Source organism: Argopecten irradians, chromosome 2 (assembly GCF_041381155.1).
Source record: "Argopecten irradians isolate NY chromosome 2, Ai_NY, whole genome shotgun sequence".
NCBI lineage: Eukaryota > Metazoa > Mollusca > Bivalvia > Pectinida > Pectinidae > Argopecten > Argopecten irradians.
In genome coordinates this window covers 42330726-42352210 of record NC_091135.1, presented here as the reverse complement: position 1 = coordinate 42352210, position 21485 = coordinate 42330726, and the positions used below count along the sequence as shown (strand labels likewise).

Genomic DNA, 21485 nt, shown 5'->3' with positions numbered 1-21485 from the left:
TTTCATATGACATTTATATTTGTGACCAAGATTAGAACATGAATCCATTTGAAGATAAAATATATACATGTGTACATTAAGTATTAGTTTTGTTGTCATATAATGCTAAAGATTTTACTGCCATAACAAAATGATTGAAGTCTGCTGATGAAGAGATATCTTAAAAAAAATCTCATCATTTAATGGTTTAAACTAACTAGGAATAGATTGAGAAAGGTTTTATTGGATTTAAGTAAAAAAGTTGGGGTTGTGGAGGGGGGAGGGAGGGAGGGGTTGCTCAAACGATATGTTAGACTTTTGTAGTATTGGCAATAGCTCTCAGACAGGCATCAGTTGTGTGTAGTGCATTTGTACAGTTCTCTACCCTTCCGTAACGGACAAATTACTACAGGGGGTTATTGACTACTTATACCAGAACGTACCTGGCAGGCATTGAAAACTGTACTTATGTATTGGCTGTAGTGGTTAACTCTCCCATGGAAATTAAAAATTTCAAGGTTGAAGGGTCAGTGAAATTCCTTGATGGTATATAAGACATTTAATTATAAAAATCTTTCTTTGATGTAGTCACTGCATTATGTTTATTTCTGAATTGTTCCTCTTTAGTTAAGTTATGAGAATTATATAGTTAATGAAATGATTAGTGAAAACTGTCTCTTGAAATAATGTGTTTGATATTATTGTAAAAAAGGTCTTTCATATCGTTTAAGAAAACACAAGATCTTGGGCTCGTTGTTTGGTTTTGGTGTCCAACATTTAATCACTAGCTATCCACCTCACGGTCATGTTGCAGTTGGCTAAGTGGTCTATAGGTGTCTAGAATTCAACAACTAATACATCATTTTTATTTATGTCACTTATGTATTACTTATGTCATTGTGCGGCTTCTGTCGTCTGTCTGTCCGTCAACATTTCCTTTACCCTCTGGGCCTCTTGTTTTATTGAGAGTTGTTTGGATAGTTGTCAGGACATTGGTCAATGTTTTTTCTCCGTGGACTTTGAATTCAATGCTCCACCGCCAAAACTCGGACTATCACTTTACCATTATTAAAATACAGCTGTAATTAGGCTTTCCAATACAAATACCTGTGTGGTCTTAAGTAGCTATGGACATACAACTGCTTTGTCCATTTAATGAATAATTTTACTAAGTCTGTTTTTTGTCTCGTCTTTGTCAATAGTCGAGGAAGGGGAAACTAAGGTGTTACTTTTCTGACGGTGGAGGCAATGATGGTAGTGTCACACATTTGCATTAAAGGTCCCTTCTAAAAAAGTTAATCACATCTGATTGAACTGAAACTTGATCAAGTGGCTCTTTGCATTGGTCAGAATACAACTGCAGAAATTCAGAAAATTAGAATTGTAGTTATTTTTGGAAATTGGTTCTGCTCTGGTGAGGTTTCAGTCTCGTTTCAACATTAGAGTTTTTGTTATTTTCAAAAGTTTATTACCAGGTATCTCAATTTGTAGCAAGTTGACATATAGAAAATATGCAAAAAAAATTAGTCTTCTATTGCTAGTAGAATTTTTTATACACACATTTTAAGAAATGACCATTTTGGCGGCAGCTTTGAAAAGGTGCATTTCTTACACTTTGTAGAGAGGTGAAATTTCACTTTTTTTACTTCAATACTTTTACTTACTCGCTGGTGCTACAACATTTTTAGCTATGTCAAGTTGATTTTTGCTGTAAATCTTTTTTGCTTCACAAAAACCTCAAAATCAAGCACACCATGATATTATTTTATTACATTTTAAATTTGGTATGAATTCCTATTTTCGAAAAATCTATATCAGAAAAAAGTTAGTCATCAGAAAATTTTGACTTTTCACCAGAGCAAATCCTTAAGTCAAGATACTCTTTACATGCATCAGAACACAATTCACAAAGATGTAAGGAAATGTTTTATTAGTAGTTCTTACCTCTAATAGTACATTGCTGTGATTAACATTATGGAGAAACATTTGTTGTATGTGTCATATGTCAAATGGATTTAAACATTATACACAAAGCAGGATAGACGAGAATTGATTATGTGTAATTATTGATGTAACAATTAGGTCCTCCACTAATGGCAAAGTTTTTCCTTGATTTTTTCCCAAAAATTCTTAAAAATGATATTTCTCTTAATGAGCTCCCATTTTATGTTAGAAATGTATCACTGAAATGATTTCTGTTCTTAATTAGAAAAAATATTCCAATATTAATAAAATTATAAAACTTGGAAGAATATTACGTTTGATATGGGAGTTTTGGTTATGTAACTCTCCCATAAGTTATGTGAGCTAGTCTTAACAGTTACCATATGACTTTAATATATTGTTATGTAACCATGGATAAATGTCTGCAAATTCTTTTTTTTCTGTTGCAGGATAAACGCCCGTCAGATGTATTAAAACTTTATCTGTGATAATTCCACGACTGTCTGTGACATAATGGATAATATACTTTTCATTCCATCGTATAATGATTGCTTTTTAGGTCATCTGACCCGAAGGGTCAGGATGACCTATAGTCGTCATGTTTCGTCCGTCGTCGTGCGCCGTGCGCCGTCCGCCGTCCGCCGTCCGCCGTCAGCCGTCCGCCATCCGCCGTGCGTTAACTTTTCACATTTTGAACTTCTTCTCAAGTTCTACCTGTGCAATTTGGCTGAAACTTGCATGAAATGATCCTGACATGGTCCCGACAAAGTGTTGTTATTTTTCGGGTCGATCCGAAATCCAAGATGGCCGCCACAGCCGCCATCTTGAAAACACATTTTGAACTTCTTCTCAAGTTCTACCGGTGCGATTTGACTGAAACTTGCATGAAATGATCCTGACATGATCAAGACAAAGTGTTGTTATTTTTCGGGTCGATCCGAAATCCAAGATGGCCGCCACAGCCGCCATCTTGAAAACACATTTTGAACTTCTTCTCAAGTTCTACCAGTGCGATTTGGCTGAAACTAGCATGAAATGATCCTGACATGGTCCCGACAAAGTGTTGTTATTTTTCGGGTCAATCCGAAATCCAAGATGGCCGCCACAGCCGCCATCTTGAAAACACATTTTGAACTTCTTCTCAAGTTCTACCGGTGCGATTTGACTGAAACTTGCATGAAATGATCCTGACATGGTCCCGACAAAGTGTTGTTATTTTTCGGGTCGATCCGAAATCCAAGATGGCCGCCACAGCCGCCATCTTGAAAACACATTTTGAACTTCTTCTCAAGTTCTACCAGTGCGATTTGGCTGAAACTAGCATGAAATGATCCTGACATGGTCCCGACAAAGTGTTGTTATTTTTCGGGTCGATCCGAAATCCAAGATGGCCGCCACAGCTGCATCTTGAAAACACATTTTGAACTTCTTCTCAAGTTCTACCAGTGCGATTTGGCTGAAACTTGCATGAAATGATCCTGACATGGTCCCGACAAAGTGTTGTTATTTTTCGGGTCGATCCGAAATCCAAGATGGCCGCCACAGCCGCCATCTTGAAAACACATTTTGAACTTCTTCTCAAGTTCTACTGGTGCGATTTGGCTGAAACTTGCATGAAATGATCCTGACATGGTCCCGACAAAGTGTTGTTATTTTTCGGGTTGATCCGAAATCTAAGATGGCCGCCACAGCCGCCATCTTGAAAACACATTTTGAACTTCTTCTCAAGTTCTACCGGTGCTATATGGCTGAAACTTGCATGAAATGATCCTGACATGGTCCCGACAAAGTCTTGTTATTTTTCGGGTCGATCTGAAATCCAAGATGGTCGCCACAGCCGCCATCATGAAAACACATTTTGAAATTCTTCTCAAGTTCTACCGGTGCGATTTGGCTGAAACTTGCATGAAATGATCCTGACATGGTCCCGACAAAGTGTTGTTATTTTTCGAGTCGATCCGAAATCCAAGATGGCCGCCACAAGCTGCCATCTTGAAAACACATTTTGAACTTCTTCTCAAGTTCTACCGGTGCGATTTAGCTGAAACTTGCATGAAATGATCCTGACATGGTCCCGACAAAGTGTTGTTATTTTTCGGGTCGATCTGAAATCCAAGATGGCCGCCACAGCCGCCATCTTGAAAACACATTTTGAACTTCTTCTCAAGTTCTACCGGTGCGATTTGGCTGAAACTTGCATGAAATGATCCTGACATGGTCCCGACAAAGTGTTGTTATTTTTCGGGTCGATCTGAAATCCAAGATGGCCGCCACAGCCGCCATCTTGAAAACACTTTTGAACTTCTTCTCAAGTTCTACCGGTGCGATTTGGCTGAAACTTGCATGAAATGATCCTGACATGGTCCCGACAAAGTATTGTTACATCTCTGGTTGATCCCAAATCGAAGATGACTACCATGACACTATATCTAATTAATTTCCTCTGTGTTAATTATAAGGCCCTTGGGCCAATTTGTTTGAAATAAAATTTGTTGAAAGAAATTGAAAATGATCCTGACATGATCCTGACAAAGTGACACCATATATAATTAATTTTACTATTGTCAAGGTAGTCAGATGACCGTTAAGGCCCTTTGGGCCTCTTGTTAACAGATTGATTCTGGTTCAATTAAGTGAATATTGTTTTCAATGACTGTTTATTTTATATAAAAATCGATTTGTTGAACAATAATGAGACGTAAGTTTCCTGTGGATTCACATTACTGAAATAAGTTTGTCTAATTCATTATTATTATCTAAATTTTAGTTATTGTCCTGAAATAATTTAATATTAATTTTACTTTGTCACAATAATTTTCTAAAATTAAATTGAAATGTTGAGCATATTGCTTGTGTCACTATCCGGAGATCAAGAGAGAGAGAGAGAGAGAGAGAGAGAGAAAAGAAAGGGTCATTTTCAGAACTCCATTCCTTAATATTAATGCTGTGTAAATGGCTTGTGAATTTAAAGCAAATAGGAAGTGTAGTGGTGAGTAATTGTCCAATGTAAGGATGTAAAGCCATTTAAATAATAACTTCAGTATAAACATTCTCATGTCATAATTGTATCATTTTAGAAGGATAACCATCCACGATGGAGGATAACAAATTTGGAAAATTGTGATAAACACATGTAGCAGCAAAATCTTCCTCTGATATTGATTGTTCTATTTTATGCAAGGGATAAATTATTATGATGGCATGTCTGAGATTATATGTTGAGATCAAACTTTCAGGAACAAAAATCCAGTGCAATAATTATGTGTGTTAAACATTAAAAACTGTAATGTAAAATCGCAAAAATAAAGTTTACATGTATATTGTATATTATAATATATTATTATTTATTGTTGTGTTCTTAAATGCTCCGTTAAAATTGCTCTAGGTAAATGATAAATCCTTTGTATTCTGTCATTTTGCATAATGAACTACAAAAATTAATTTTGAAAAATAAGCAAAGAAAGAAAAACAAATAAGAGAGCAGAAAAAATTCTCAATTAAAAAAAGAAATTCCAGTAATCAAATTATCAGCTTTTTAGAACATCAATTATAAACATTTTTATGTTTGCGAATAAATTATATCAATACAGTGTCAATAACTATAGAAAATGATCCCATCAAATGTAATTAGATCCTGTTGAGTTTGATAAACAAATCAACAAGGATGCTGACATAACAAATGAGTTCTTTCTTTAAAAAGATGTAATCCATATATTGATACTGAAAAATAAAAGATAGATAAAAATAAACGATGACAAAAAATTAACATCAAATAATTCTGGAATTTTACTTATATTGGGGAAATTTAATTCCCCAATATTCCAAATGGCATACACTTGATGTGGATTATAATTTGCAATGTATTTGAAGCTGGGGTTTTCCCTTAGGTTTTTGTGGTAGATAATGAGTTCCAATCATGAAGAATTTATTTTTTATTTTAGATGAACTCTGGAAAAAAAAACATGTTGAAATTTTCTTTCCAATCTTCTTATATTCTTCAAAAAACAAGGCTCCTTCCTTATTACAAATAAGATATTTGAAACATTATGTTTTGTTTTTTTTTATTATTTTTTCTTTCATTTTATATATATATTTGTAAGGGTTTGGTTATATTAAAGATCTTGCATTTGTTCTGGTTTATGATTGGAATGGGGGAAAAATGGAGGCAAAAATCAGTGACAAGCTTGAACTTGATTTGAATGTGGAAAATTACTTGTGTATTTAAAAAAACAATCAATTTTGGTTAGGATATTTAGAGGTAATAGAAACATATTATTAATTAGTAACAAACAGCAGCTTGTCGAATTTCGCAGTATTACAATCAAATGAAAATAAAAGTAATAGATATTCTAACAATCAGTTATTTAAAATTCACAGGTATGTAGTTTGAGAATAAAAATTGTCCATCTTTCTGTCAAAAATGTTGAAGAGGAAAGATTAATCAATCTTGCAATAAAAATGTTTGTGCTTCAATTGGACCTTTTGTTGTAATTAAGTTTCCTCTTACTTTTTGAATTATGAATTCATAGTGTATATCACATGGTGTCTATTTTTATTCAATAAACTTCAAAGAAGTTTCCTTAATTAATGCAAAAGTAAAAAAAAATATTGTCAAAATTTTGACATTAGGAGCAATACTAATAAAGTTACAAGTTCTATAGTTTAAACTAAACATTGACCGAAATATTTAAATATCACTAAATTGCCAAAAATTATTGGTTGAATTGATTGAAAAGATATTTGGTCTACCTTTAAAGGTCAAGGTTGAATGAACCTAACACGGTTTCCTGCACATGAATTCGTGTATCGTTGTCTGCACATGACTTTGCGACCATCCTTAATCCCATTATTTAACCTCTAATGACAACCTCTGTACTGTTAAATTCCTTTTGGTCAAAATGCTGAACTGGATAGTTGCAATCTTGGTTGTACTTCATAACATTTGTTTCTGTTTGAATTGAAAAAAAAACCATTTTGATAATGGATTGGAAACACTTCGGGAATTTCCCATGACTGCTGGTTTTTCCAGAACCATACACCTTTGCATTGTAGTTAAGGGCAACAGGTAGGTTGAGGAGTGCCCAGTGACATACATTTCAAGAAGGTCACGATTTTGTTTAGAAAAGCATACATTTTGTAGTTAGGAATTCCAGTATTTTGTTTTGTTGCTAAGTGAATATTGTTCAAACTAAACCAATATCCCAATAATTATTATATAGGATTGGCTTGTGATCGGATCAATGGAATTTCCAGAGACTTAATTTGAAAGGTATGATTTAGAAGTGACCTATATTCAGATGAACTCTGTAAAAATATAGATATAAAATGCAAGGTTTTGCCTCGGTGTATTCACAAAATCATCTTCGTTTTCTACCTGTACACTTAAAGAATCGCCAACATAGCATAAGCACTATTTATCATTTGGACAATAATTGATATTTATTCGTGTATATGTATGTGTAATGAACACAAAAATACATATAAAATAAAATATTTTGCTTTTGTTGTCTGCACAATTTGTCCCTCATTCTATATAGGGCATTATCACATTGTGCCATGGAAGTAAAAACTTTTCAATAATGGAATACACTGCCCTCGAAAAGTTCTGTTACATACATAAATGTACCTGGTATATCAAACTTTGCTGACTATTTATCTCTGAGTAAACTCTCAAAAGAGAAGTTCATAAATGGTATATACTGATACCTGTATTAACAAGGTTAACATATTTCTATATTTTATATATATTTGTAAAAATGCATGTGTAACACAACTTTTGGAAGTTAGTGTATTGTAAAGTAAGTAACATCTGTACCAAAGTAAAATACTATTTTGTCCACTCCTATTTTAGATAAATAAAATTACCATTCATCGGTGATGGAGCACTAATGGTACACCACAATGTTCTATATTTGAGGAACTGTTTCAAAATTTGCAATATGTTCTATATTAAGGTTCTTATGGGGGTGTAAAGGATATTAAAAATACGTGTTTATGTAGGAGGATTTACAATGAAAAATGTACTGTTTATTCAGGGGGAAAAAGGGGGATGACAGTGTCACCACGGACAAGTGTCGTCGCCATGCCAGCTGGAAATCTTTTGGGAAGTTGGATGTCCTGTGTAGATGTGGGGGTGTTATCACTGCCTTGTGTCACCATGGGAATGTTGGGGGAGGTTTTATATCCTGGGCAGATAAGAGATAAAAGCCTTCCTGTACTACACCGGCCATTCAGGTCACATCTAGGCTCTGTCATTGGTACCATGCTCAAAAATGACATGCTATTGTTGTTTTGTCCTTTGTTTATGCAACCAAATTTTTGTTTAAGAGCTTTGTTTTAAATACTGCAAAATTTTTTGGATATTAAACACTTGAATATAAAATAAAATAAATAATCATTAAAAATCAATGATTTTTTTTTTCAACCCAATAAGTGCCCCCATCTAAAATAAGCGTTCCTTCCGTATAAATGCCACTCCTCTATTTCGAGGCCTCAACTTCACTTAATAATATGTACCTTAAATTTTCACTCTTTAGCAAAATAATTTGTGAATTACTGTACTTCATGCAAATATTTAGTTTTGTTGGGTCAAGTACAGTATTTAACTTGAAGATCCAAAGCTTAGAATGTTTACAAAAAAATTTGTTTTGGTTGTCATGGTAACAAGAGAGAAGGTGATACCTAGAATATAATGTTGGATCTGGGGGTTTAAAATTCTCATTTGAAAAAAGAACATATATTTTTGGCCTTTTTGAGTTTTATGTTCATTCATAAACATTAAGCTGTAGAAATTTAATTTGAGGCTATGAACACTCTGTTGTTGTATTATCTAGTTATGCCAATAGATACTGTATAACAAAATATGGTTGATAGGTACAGGTACAGTGGAACTTGGTTGATACGAACTCGGATAATTCGACAATTCGGCTTAATACGAAGTACTCTGACGGTCCCGACCGAATTCCCTCTTTATCTTTGTTTAAAGAGACAATTCACTCAGGCTAATTCTTTTACATAACCAAGAAGCCAAATATAGCATAAATGTATTGTTCTACATTTCTTATGAAATATATAACGTAAAACATTGACAAATTCCTCGACATTGTTAAGTATTTTAATTAATATCGTTCAAATATCAAATCGTTGATCAATACGATTAAGCAGGTACAATATGGACGCTGTACCCATACCCGAGTCAAAGGCACGCACGTTAAACAAATGAACTACATAACCACTGAGAAGGTGATAAAATGATTTTTAGGCAAGACAATTCACCTAACAAGGTAAACACACTACCGTCAGAGCGATTTGAGCAGTTCTAGACAAATATTGCATTACTCTACGAGCAAGGGACAGGGTTCGGCATACAAGAAGTTTGACCACAGTGTGTAATGGCGGACAGCGAGCGAGTTTGAACATTTTACACACATGTCACCCCATGGGCATTTCATGCATATCACAGGAAAACCGACTGATCTTATTTCCATTAGAACTAGTTTTTTCCGATATATTTACAAATTTTAATGTTCTCTTAGACTGAATTGTCCCTTTAAAGAACTCGGATAATTCGAATTCGGAAACCTCAATGAACTCGGATAATACGAAGTAAGTTTTGGGTCCAAATGACAAAAAACATACATAAAATGTTCTTATAACTCGAAATGAGATTTTTTGGACAACGAGATCGCCGAAAATGCTGATTTATTTTTCATAAATAAATAGAACGGCATTTCAAAATATGATATAGGTTTTCTTGTTATCATTTTGCAATTACAATCGGTGATTTTGACATCTCTCTTTTTCAGATCGTTTTACGACATAAAACTAGTCTATATATACCTAGTAAAAAGATAGACAGTAGACATGAGAACTCGCTTAATTTGAACACTCTGATAACTTGAAATTTTAACCCGGTCCCTTCGGGTTTGTATTAACCGAGTTCCACTGTATGCGTTATTAATTTTCACTTTTAAATACATGTAAGTTTAATTTTTGTCACGCAAAAGTATTATTTTGCATAGCAAGAGTACTTAATTTTTTTTTTTTATGTTAAATAAAATTTTATGTTATTCTTTGGAAAAATTAATTTAAACAAAAAAAATCTCAAAAGAAAAAAACAAGGTATTAGTAACAATTGAATGCAATATTTACAAGACTCAATTTCCAATGCTGTCTTAAAAATGTCTGAAAATTTCCTTTAAAAAAATGGTTAAGAGTACAATCTATCGCCTTCAAAAATTGAAATCCTTACCAAACCTATAATTCTTCTGGAATCCACACCAATTCTATAACTCGAACCTTTGGAATCCACACCAAATCAAGAACTCTTCAGTACAGCTACACTTAAAAAAAGTCAATCTAATTTGTGACCAAAAAAGTAAGTTTTTGTCACAGTCTGTTAAAGTGATTAGTTGTTGTTTTTTACCAAACTTTGTATATTATATTTCATAAAGATAACAGATTTTATTTTGTTTTTTTATTCACTCTCCCACCTTGTTTTTGTTTGTTTGTCGTTTAAGAATAGATTTGCATATACATTGTACTGTAATTGAGATGTTTTAGATTTGAATTACCGGTACTTTGACAACATATTTCTGTACTGAATTTGTGTGGGCGTTTAAGAGACGGGTATGGAAAACCTTGTGATCGCCCCCACACTCATGTTTTGTCTCCAGGATGTAGAATATAGAAATCTCATAAATATGAGGGCATTGATTACCCTGAAACATATAGGTAGCGTACCTGTTCTATTTGATAAGTTTTTAGCTACATACAGTTAGTTCCTGAAAATAAACAACAACTGCATCTCCAACCATTTAAAAATAATTTGTGTGAAATAAAGTTTTGAAGTAGGGTTGATTGAAGTTATTGTACATGAGTATTGTCCCTCACATCAGGAAATTGAAATGGATATTTTTTTTTTGAAATATTCTTCACTGAAAAATCTGACATCTCTCATTTGGAAATTTTTGAAAACTGGTTTATTAAATACAATTGATATCATTGAATTGTTTCATTATCGAAAATGGCACAAAATTTAAATGCCAAATTCTGGAGACAAAATCATGTTTTCAGTAATTGATAAATTAATTAAGTTTGCTAATCAAGAAAGGTGAGAAAGAGCTTAATATTTGATTTTTGTTAATATAATTATTATATTCTTAAAAAATCTTCATCGATTTAATTATTTTCCTTATCGGAAATGTCATAATTATGAAAATTAAATGTATTCTGAATCTAAAATATTAGCTTAAGATTAATTACCATATAAAAGATTATTAAGATAAAGTTTGACAAAAAAAAAAAAGAAAAAAGCACAAAAGGCCACAAAAATTGCATGTGAACAATTTCAGCTAATGGTTTATGATATCATATCTTTTCTTGTTTTTTTTCCAGATGTATCATAAATTACTAGCTGAAGATTTTTGTTTATTTTCTGTTCATCAATATTTTAAATAATGTGAATAGAATTTTATTTACAATAATAATACATTGTCAGATATATATATTGATGTAAATTATATGTATTTCAGATAAAACAACAGCTTGAAATCATGTACATGTATTACGACGGATAATATTACTGGAAATCCCAAGACTCCCACGTCTTAAGCTAGGATCATTAAGTATTAAACTTTGAGCGTTAACTCAGACTGATTAACCGACTTAGTTTACAGCATTAGACTACTTCTTTTGAACATATAAAACACTGTTTTATCCACAAATGAAGTCACAATTGAAGCCAAACAATAAGTGACACGCCGTCTTTCCTTCTGACATCTAAGATTTGTCAACAATAAAGACTTGTTTATACTTCACTGGCTAGCAAGATCAAAGGAGAAACATTTTATAGAGATCTGGAGTATGTTATTTATTAAAGATAATATTTATGTCTGCTGGGTGCATTTTATGTTTATTAATAGCTCACGATTTTTGGTTTACTCTCATAAGGTTATGATATTTGTATGTGTGTCTGAAAGCTGATACATTTGTATAATAGAGAAAATTATCTTCAGATATTTTTAAATGGGTTTTTTTTGCCAACCTTTAAAGTGTTATATAAGCAGGTTGATAAAATCCATTGCCCAGTTCTGTGGGAACGTTTTATGATAAGTGGTGTAAAAAGTTATTTTTAAATTAGCACTACAACTTCCTGTACATAAATCAATCACCTAAATAGCAGAACTAATTATACATTTAGAAAACACATCCTATGCTTTTTGTTGAAATTTAATTTCTCATGGCAAAGTTCAATTCAATATTCTTATTTCCATAAATTTACAACTGATTGAAATAATGAAAGTAAAAAAACATACACATACTTGGTATATACAATCAACATGGAAAACAGTACAAGATAAGTTACAATTATGTAAACGGTTAAAAGTGAATATGGTGCTCTTATAATGATATACATTTGTAATAAACATATTTGGTTAAGAGATTCTTCTTTTGTTTGCTTCAATAATATATTTTCCTAATGAATTAAGATCTTTTTAAGTTTATATGTGTATTTAGCAATTCAATAGCTTTGTAAACAGATGGCACTACACAAAAGTAGATTTTTAATGTATTTACTAGGAATATCTGAAAATTTTGTTAAATGAATATCTAAATAGACCACATTTACTGAAAGTACTATTACAACAGAATTTCCGGTAGTTGTAATATTTTCCTTGTCGCGGTATAAAATCCAGAGACGTTGATTAGTTTTTCAAGATGTTCAAATACAAATTTATTAAATTACTTTTCTATGAGTCGGAAGGCGATTTCTGGAGTGTCCGAAAATCAACCCGTAGAGACCGAGCTCTAGATCCTAACTGATGACAAAATATGAGACATGAAATTAAATGTACAATTGATACAATGGGTGTCACCTGGCATGTATATGACTCTATTATGGCTGGTCGGTACTCGGACAGGTGAGATAATTAGCTTAACTATTGTCTGAGTCGTAAGTGTCATATTACTAGAAAGACCAGTTTGGATAATTAACTTCAAAGGGTAGATGAGCTATAAAAACACAATGAACAAATTACAATTAATCATAAGTTATATATAGAGTAATTAACTGAAACAGACGTGAATAGATACATGTACAAAATTTAGCTTTAAAATATCATGTCACAAGAAAATAAAGGTACGAAAGTTTGTGGAAATCAAATTAAGTAATACTGAATTAAAATTTTAACCAATGTTCAAAAAATACATAATGTAGCACTTATATCATTAAATTCTTCATGATAGTACTTATGAATGCAACAACAGTTTCTTTCGTCTGATCATCAATTTGTTGTGTGAATGATATCAGCAAGAGATTGCCTTCACAACCGAATCCAAGTTCAGATAATTTCTGTTTAATAAACACTAAGAAGTAATGTTTTGGATGTTCTTTTTCAGTTTCCTTATAAAAGAACTGATATATTTACTTCAAAATACAGTTATTACTATTCAATAGTTTAAACAATAAATTTGGTGATTTGCCCAGGGAAAACGACCAAGTTCAAAATAAACCATTGCATTACAAGCCATTTTTTTCCCCATTAAATAAATGTTTTTACAAAATTCTATATGAAACTTTTCAACTTCATCAACTGAAAATGGCCTTGCAAGCTTGATTAGCTACGAGACTGACTATGTGTTTAATAGTTATTATTGCCCGTCCGTCCGAGATTCAGTTACAGTCAGATTGGAAAGTTTTGGGGATTGTTGAAATGTCATGTGGTTTCAGCAAGATAGGAAACTTTTGGGAATTGTTGAATTAAACTTTTGGGGATTGTTGAATTGTCATGTGGTTATACAGCCAGATAGGAAACTTTTGGGGGTTGTTGAATTAAACTTTTGGGGATTGTTGAATTGTTCCATGGTTACAGCCAGATTGGAGACTTTTAGAGATTGTTGAATCAACCTTTTGGGGATTGTTGAATTGTCCCATGGTTACAGCCAGACAGAAGACATTTGTGGGTTGTTGAATTGTCCAATATTTGCAGCCAGATAGGAAACTTTTGGGTATTGTTGAATTGTCTCATGGTTACACCCAAACATGAGAAATTTGTGGGTTGTTGAATTGTAATGTGGTTACAGTCAGATTGAAAACTTTTGGGGATTGTTGAATTGTCATGTGGTTATCAGCCAGATAGGAAACTTTTGGGGGTTGTTGAATTAAACTTTTGGGGATTGTTGAATTGTTCCATGGTTACAGCCAGATTGGAGACTTTTAGAGATTGTTGAATCAACCTTTTGGGGATTGTTGAATTGTCCCATGGTTACAGCCAGACAGAAGACATTTGTGGGTTGTTGAATTGTCCAATATTTACAGCCAGATAGGAAACTTTTGGGGATTGTTGAATTGTCCCTTGGTTACACCAAGACATGAGACATTTGTGGGTTGTTGAATTGTAATGTGGTTACAGTCAGATTGAAAACTTTTGGGGATTGTTGAATTGTCCCATGATTACACCCAGACAGGAGACATTTGTTGGTTGTTGAATTGTCCAATATTTACAGCCAGATAGGAAACTTTTGGGGATTGTTGAATTGTCCCTTGGTTACACCAAGACATGAGACATTTGTGGGTTGTTGAATTGTAATGTGGTTACAGTCAGATTGAAAACTTTTGGGGATTGTTGAATTGTCCCTTGGTTACACCCAGACAGGAGACATTTGTTGGTTGTTGAATTGTAATGTGGTTACAGTCAGATTGGAAACTTTTTGGGATTGTTGAATGAATTGTCCCTTGGTTACACCCAGACAGGCGACATTTGTTGGTTGTTGAATTGTAATGTGGTTACAGTCAGATTGAAAACTTTTGGGGATTATTGAATTGTCCCATGGTATACAGTGAGCTAGCGAACTTTTAGGATTGTGCTTTTTGGGATTATTGAATTATCCATGATAACAGCCAGATAGGAAACCTTTGAGAATTGTTGAATTGTTCCATAGTTACAGCCAGATTGGAGACTTTTGGGTACTGTTGAAATGTCCCATGGTTACAGCCAGATCATTGAAATGCCCTATTGTTACAGCCAGATTGTTGAAATGTCCCATGGTTACAGCCAAATTGCTGAATTGTCCAATGGTTACAGCCAGATAAAAACTTTTGATGATTGTTGAATTTTTGAATTGTCCCATGGTTACAGCCAGATTGGAAACTTTTGGGATTGTTGAATTGTCCCATTGTTACAGCCAGATAGGAAACTTTTGGGGATTGCTGAATTGTCCCTTGGTTACAGCCAGTTAGGAAACTTTTCGGATTGTTGAATTGTCCCATTGTTACAGCCAGATAGGAAACTTTTGGGGATTGCTGAACTGTCCCTTGGTTACAGCCATAAAGGAAACTTTTGGGATTGTTGAATTGTCCCATTGTTACAGCCACAAAGGAAACTTTTGGGATTGTTGAATTGTCCAATTGTTACAGCCAGAAAGGAAACTTTTCGGATTGTTGAATTGTCCCATTGTTACAGTCAGATAGGAAACTTTTGGGGATATCTGAATTGTCCCTTGGTTACAGCCAGTTAGGAAACTTTTGGGATTGTTGAGTTGTTCCATTGTTACAGCCAGAAAGGAAACTTTTGGGATTATTGAATTGTCCCATTGTTACAGACAGAAAGGAAACTTTTGGGATTGTTGAATTGTCCCATTGTTACAGCCAGAAAGGAAACTTTTGGGATTGTTGAATTGTCCCATTGTTACAGCCAGATAGGAAACTTTTGGGGATTGCTGAATTGTCCCTTGGTTACAGCCAGTTAGGAAACTTTTGGGATTGTTGAATTGTCCCATTGTTACAGCCAGAAAGGAAACTTTTGGGATTGTTGAATTGTCCCATTGTTACAGCCAGAAAGGAAACTTTTGGGATTGTTGAATTGTCCCATTGTTACAGCCAGAAAGGAAACTTTTGGGATTGTTGAATTGTCCCATTGTTACAGCCAGAAAGGAAACTTTTGGGATTGTTGAATTGTCCCATTGTTACAGCCATAAAGGAAACTTTTCGGATTGTTGAATTGTCCCATTGTTACAGCCAGATAGGAAACTTTTGGGGATTTCTGAATTGTCCCTTGGTTACAGTCATAGCAAACTGCTTCCTCTGTTGATTTATTCTCACAAACCAGAGTTGGAAGAGCTGGTGACAAAATATCAGATACTGTATATCAAAATAATGTACATCTGTACACTCAGCTGCTACATCAAGCCTCAGTCATATGTATATACCACTGTAATCAGTTATAGTAAGTCCAATATTTTAATAATGGAAATCTGTTGTTGATAGATAATCATATTGATGGATTTGCTGACATAACTTATGATATTTTTTTTAGTCCTACCATTAGTTAAGCACATCTGCTTATATCATAGCTGCATAACAACTTTGTTCACATTTGAATCCATCACTTTTTTCTTGATTTCTAGTACACATTGTCATGCATCTTTGTAAAAGAGAGAAATTTTTGTGGTCAAGTCAGGTTAAATTACTTTAAATATTTGTTAAGATTATGGCAGTATTCATCTTGACAGTTACTCTAAGGAAATTCATTAAAGATGCATTTTAACTATTTGAGCAAAACAGGCCAATGAGACATTTTCTTGAGTTTATTTGAAGCTGCAAAAAGAGATAAAGTGACAACCACCCAAAATGATTCCCACCCCAGCAGCACTCTTTTATTTTCATATTAATCCTTATTATATTGAACAATGCCTACTTAATTCCAAAAGACCGAAATGCTGTATTTATTGAAATTAGAATTTTTTCTGGCTTCGTGACAAAGAGTTCTATTTGAATTTTTGAAGAATATAAGACTGTTGCTGAGGACAAAGGGTGCAAGTTGTCACACGTTAATGATAAACGACTGTGAACAGGAAACAATAGCTTAGCAGGTGAAGTATTAGTGGGAGTATTACTCTCTACATCCTAAATGGTACAGCTGACGTCTATAACTCTCACACATGGTCTTTATTAGCCCCACTTCCAGGGGACATTTAGATACTAGAATTGTGTAAGATCAAATTTAACAAAAACTGACAGCAACTTAAAATTTTATGAGCTTCTGTTTTTTCAAATTCACATGCAGCAGTCGGACGCAGACAAAGTTTTTACAGGGAAAATTAAGTTAAAAGTTATGAGATTTCACATGATTTTTTCACACATAATTCTTTGGTTTAGAAGTGCAGTCAGTTATTTATTACCGATTGTCTACATTAGTTTCCTGAGTCAGCCCAGCCGGAGATAAGTGCTTCCAATAAGCCGGTTTGTAGTGTAGTGGTCACGTGCTTCGGGCATTATGTAATAATCAACTTCACAGTGTGAAAAGTCAAGTCGTAAAATTTCACGCTTCAGTAACATTAAATGAAACGATAAAATTTCACACTGTAATAAAAGTTTTATTATGAATTAAATGAGTACTAAACGTAAGTGGGTGTAGATATAGGATTTGTTAAGAGTTTCACATCTGTCATATGTCTAATACAGTTTTTGTAGGAGGTAATCCTGCAAGTCAAAGTTAAGGTCATTGATTTCAATAAACCATCCATAGACAAATGAAAGGTTAAGAATTGATATTATAGTAAAGTTAAGTGTAAATTGCAACAAAGGTCAAGGTTACTACAGGACATATTTAGCAGGTCGAGAAATAAAGGTCAAGGTCAATGATTGCTTTATTTTTACATCAGATATGGAAACAAAGGTCAATGTTATTAATCTAAACATCTTATACAGGACTGAAAGTGCACATAGGTCAAGGTAACTGAAAAATACATCAGATATTGGAATGAAGGTCAAAGTTATTAACAGAGACATAAGGTTTAGTGACAAGTTAAGGTCAAGGTTAGTGTCTAATACACAGGATATTAGGATTATAGGTCAAGTTTGTATATAATTTAAAATACAAATTGTAGATGAGTGATAAGGCAGTCTGGATTAGTTTCCGAGCTGAAATGTAAGGCACACAACAGCTTTCCTAGCTGTCATTGTCTTTAGCACAAATATTCTCTGACACATGGCATTTCATGGGAATTATCAAGATTTTAAAGTATCAGACAGTTTCAATCTGAAATATGTATGTTCATGCATCCTTGATAATTTGTACAGATATGAAATCTTATATGATCTATAATAGATATCACTGGGTTTTTTTAACAAAATGTAGGTAATATATACATAATCATTTAATATAGACCTATTTGAGATATGTTCTTAAAATTTGAGATGTTTTTAATCTCTGCGATTTAAGTAATAAAAGATGAACAATCTTGATTTCTTAAAAAATCATCTGGCCTGAAGTGAAATGCTGGTTTGCTTCACTCAACGTCACAGGGGATAAACAATATGTGGAGGTCATTTAATGGCTTCTCAATATACCAAGGCTAACATCAATATATGTAAAATTGTTTTAGCTATTAAGTTATGTTGTGTAGAAAAGGGTTAGCTTCTAGTTCCAAGCAAAATGATAAAACTACTTAGTTTAATATCAGTTTATTATCTTCATAGTACAGGCAGGTGAACTTCACATAGATCAAATTGTGTTAAAATTGCTAATTCAGGACCCCAAAAAGTGGTGTTAATAGAAAGGTGGTCATAATACAAAGGCAGTCGCTATGGCAATTTCCACTGTAATAAAGTAAATTATTTTTTCAACACACAAAAGTTTAAATAATTTACCAACTAGTCGAGGGCCATTCACATTGTGTCTGTGCTGTGCAAATGATTCTAAAAGTTAAAACATGTGTCTGTTACTCTAGACCATAAATCATTGTGCTATCGCCATGGGAACTGTGTGTAACAAATTCGGCAGGAAAGAGGGTCAGTACCCACTAAGTTAGGACCAAGACTTAGTTTCTTAAGATTTTGTAAGCTACTGGGAAATATTCCTTTTGGCTGTTAAAAGTTAAGAGTGTGTCAATGAAAGGTTACGTTATGTTTGTTTAGTTTCTACTGGTATCAAATACTCAATTTTGCAAGCATTTTGATAAAATCAACAGTGAATTGTGAAGTTATTTTTCAATGCTAAACTACAGACAATTAGAAAAGAGATAGCACATTTTATTTGATGACATAAAGAATTCTACAAAATACAATGTCTAATTAGGATTAAGGCAACATGTTACAAATTGTAATAAGATCAGAAAAGGTGATGGTAAAGATACTTTTTTTTTTTTTTTTTAAATCTTTCAAAATATGACTGAATGATTTCTCTGAAAAGATTGCACAAAAATGTTGTTGAAAAGAAATTGATACTAAAAGCTGCAGTACTTGATGAAAAAGATTGCATTAAAAAAATTGTTGAAAAGAAATTGATACTAATTCCTGGTACTTTGGAAATCAAAACCACATGTCAAATATGATATTAAGATTGTATATTTCACATAGTTTCCCCATTTTCCTTCGATGTCAATTAAAACTTTATTTGTTTACCACTATGAATATCGGTCAGTGCTCTCTTGTGACGTCAGTCAATGAACCCGATCTGACTACCAGCTGACCTCTCCTGACCTTTCCTGTTCCCAGGGTAACCTGTTTCCAAACATGAAATGGATAGTACATGTGGTTTTTGTTCAAAAGTTTGGATAGAAAGTGAGATTTTTTCCATCTGATATTACAACTTTGTTGTCACAGAAAAACAACATTTCTTTTGTTTTGTTTAATTAAGGTTCTCCTCTCTTGCCTATTGTCTACATGGCTATTGAAATATTTCTACCAATAGAAATTCCACAGTTAATGTTTGTTATGTTTTTATGTGCCAGCGATTATTCTTACATGTTCTTTACATTTCTGTGAGAGGTATGTTCTATGATGAAGCTGATCACCAAAAATGTCTCCACAAGCATGCAGCCATTTTGGATTTCACCTACAAAAAAAATTCATTCAAGGCTTCAGGATAAACAGACAGTTCTTCTGACATATCATAGTTCATTAGAGATAAAACTTTGATACCAAGAACTTCTGGATCAATACTCTTTCATTGTTTTTGCTTGGTGTATTCTAGCTTCTGATGGCCACCTCACTGTCAAATTATTAGAGGCTTGTGTCAACTGAGTAACAAAACTATGTGTTTTTCTTTGACAACTTTGATATCACAAACCTGCAACCTCTTTGTTAGCTTTCAGAGAAACTTTAATAAGTGAAGTGTAGAAGGTATATACAACTTTTTAGATCTTGACCTTTTGTTTAATGATTAAAACTCTGTACATATATCACCGATATTAAGATGAAATTTCATTACATGCATGCAGTTAATTGACAAAACAAATCATGAAAACTGTCAATTGAAAAAAAATGCCCAAATAAAAAGTACAAAAAACCATGTTCAGAATAAAGTTTGGTTCTTAGCATGAATTTTGTCTAACATATGATATGTAGAAATTAGAAATACTGTCATAGGAACTTATCACTAATGTTATCACAAGCATCTATTATGAAAATCCTGACCTGCCTGATCACAAATACCTACAAGAAAATTCTCAATAGTAGAAGTTAATATTGAGATCTTTGACTTCTGGACCAATCAAGTCTATGACCTTAAAGACCACACAAGTTTCTACAGCCCCAATGAGGCCAATCTCCTCATATGGCAGGGTTAGTGACTCTACCAACCCCTAGTGATGGAACTGGTGCACTAATTAAAATGTGTTTAACAGAAAAAAAGTAATTGGGGGGGGGGTGTTCTTTAATGCAAATAAGGTTTTCTGCTATCTGCAGATTGAGACTATATGTTGTTGTCCCACAGTTTTTACAGCTTGATGTAATATTGCACTTTATAACCAGTGATACAGTAAGATATAGTGGGTTATTTAATACATAATCCTGTAGGATTTAGTCTCTTATCAGAAAAGTGTTATCAATCACTACTATTGAAAGTGGAAGCTCCCTAATAGATTTAAGCATAATATATATTAGTAAATCAATATTCTATTATAGTCACCATGTTTGTGTGATACTGTAGGCCTATCCCTATTGATAGCATACATATGTGCATATATATAAATATGTCACAGCCGAGTTACCTAATACACCATGTGTAGGACAGGTAAACAGGGCCCTGTGGACCTTTTACCTCTCTACCATTGAGGCTTTGTGTTTTGTTTTCATCTGCCAGTGTATATATATACACACTCTTCTAAATTATACAGAACAACAGGTCCTTTGTGCCTTTTATCAGTGACCTGGATAAGTTCCAATATTGAGATGAGACAGGCCTTTAGTACACATGTGTTTATTTTTTACTTGTAACTTCTTTAAAACGTATAAAAAAGCTTGAGTTGATTAAAATAAAACATAAAAATAAGTACAAGATTCAGATGCATAATTTATAAGTTTGGTATATAGAGTCTTGAAGTTATTGGGACTGTGTTGACTTTACTAGGTATAGATTTTTGGAGAGACCAACAAAATACACAAAATTAAACAGGGTCCTTAGATTTATTTGTATGCACTCGAGTAAATAACAGAATACAACAGTTTCCAGCTACTAATCAAGTTCCTCTGCAGGAAGTTACAGGCTATTTATCTCTCTCTCTGCATGTCCAGTGGACCTTTTCCTGGATTGTAGACGAGGGTGTATACAGGCCCTTTA

General features: G+C 33.4%; 1 protein-coding gene across 2 annotated transcripts in view; it reads left to right on the top strand.

Moving 5' to 3' along the window:
• The window catches only part of LOC138315552 (WW domain-containing oxidoreductase-like), a 76535-nt gene that overhangs the window by 16227 nt on the left and 38823 nt on the right, over positions 1-21485 (top strand). The window contains exon 9 of one of the 2 annotated variants that reach the window (XM_069256658.1): positions 2373-3892. The exons of the other annotated variant lie outside the window; for it this stretch is intronic. The gene's annotated coding sequence lies outside the window, so the exon portion shown is untranslated. Of the gene's footprint in view, positions 1-2372; positions 3893-21485 lie in introns of those variants that run through there. 2 annotated transcript variants of the gene reach the window in all.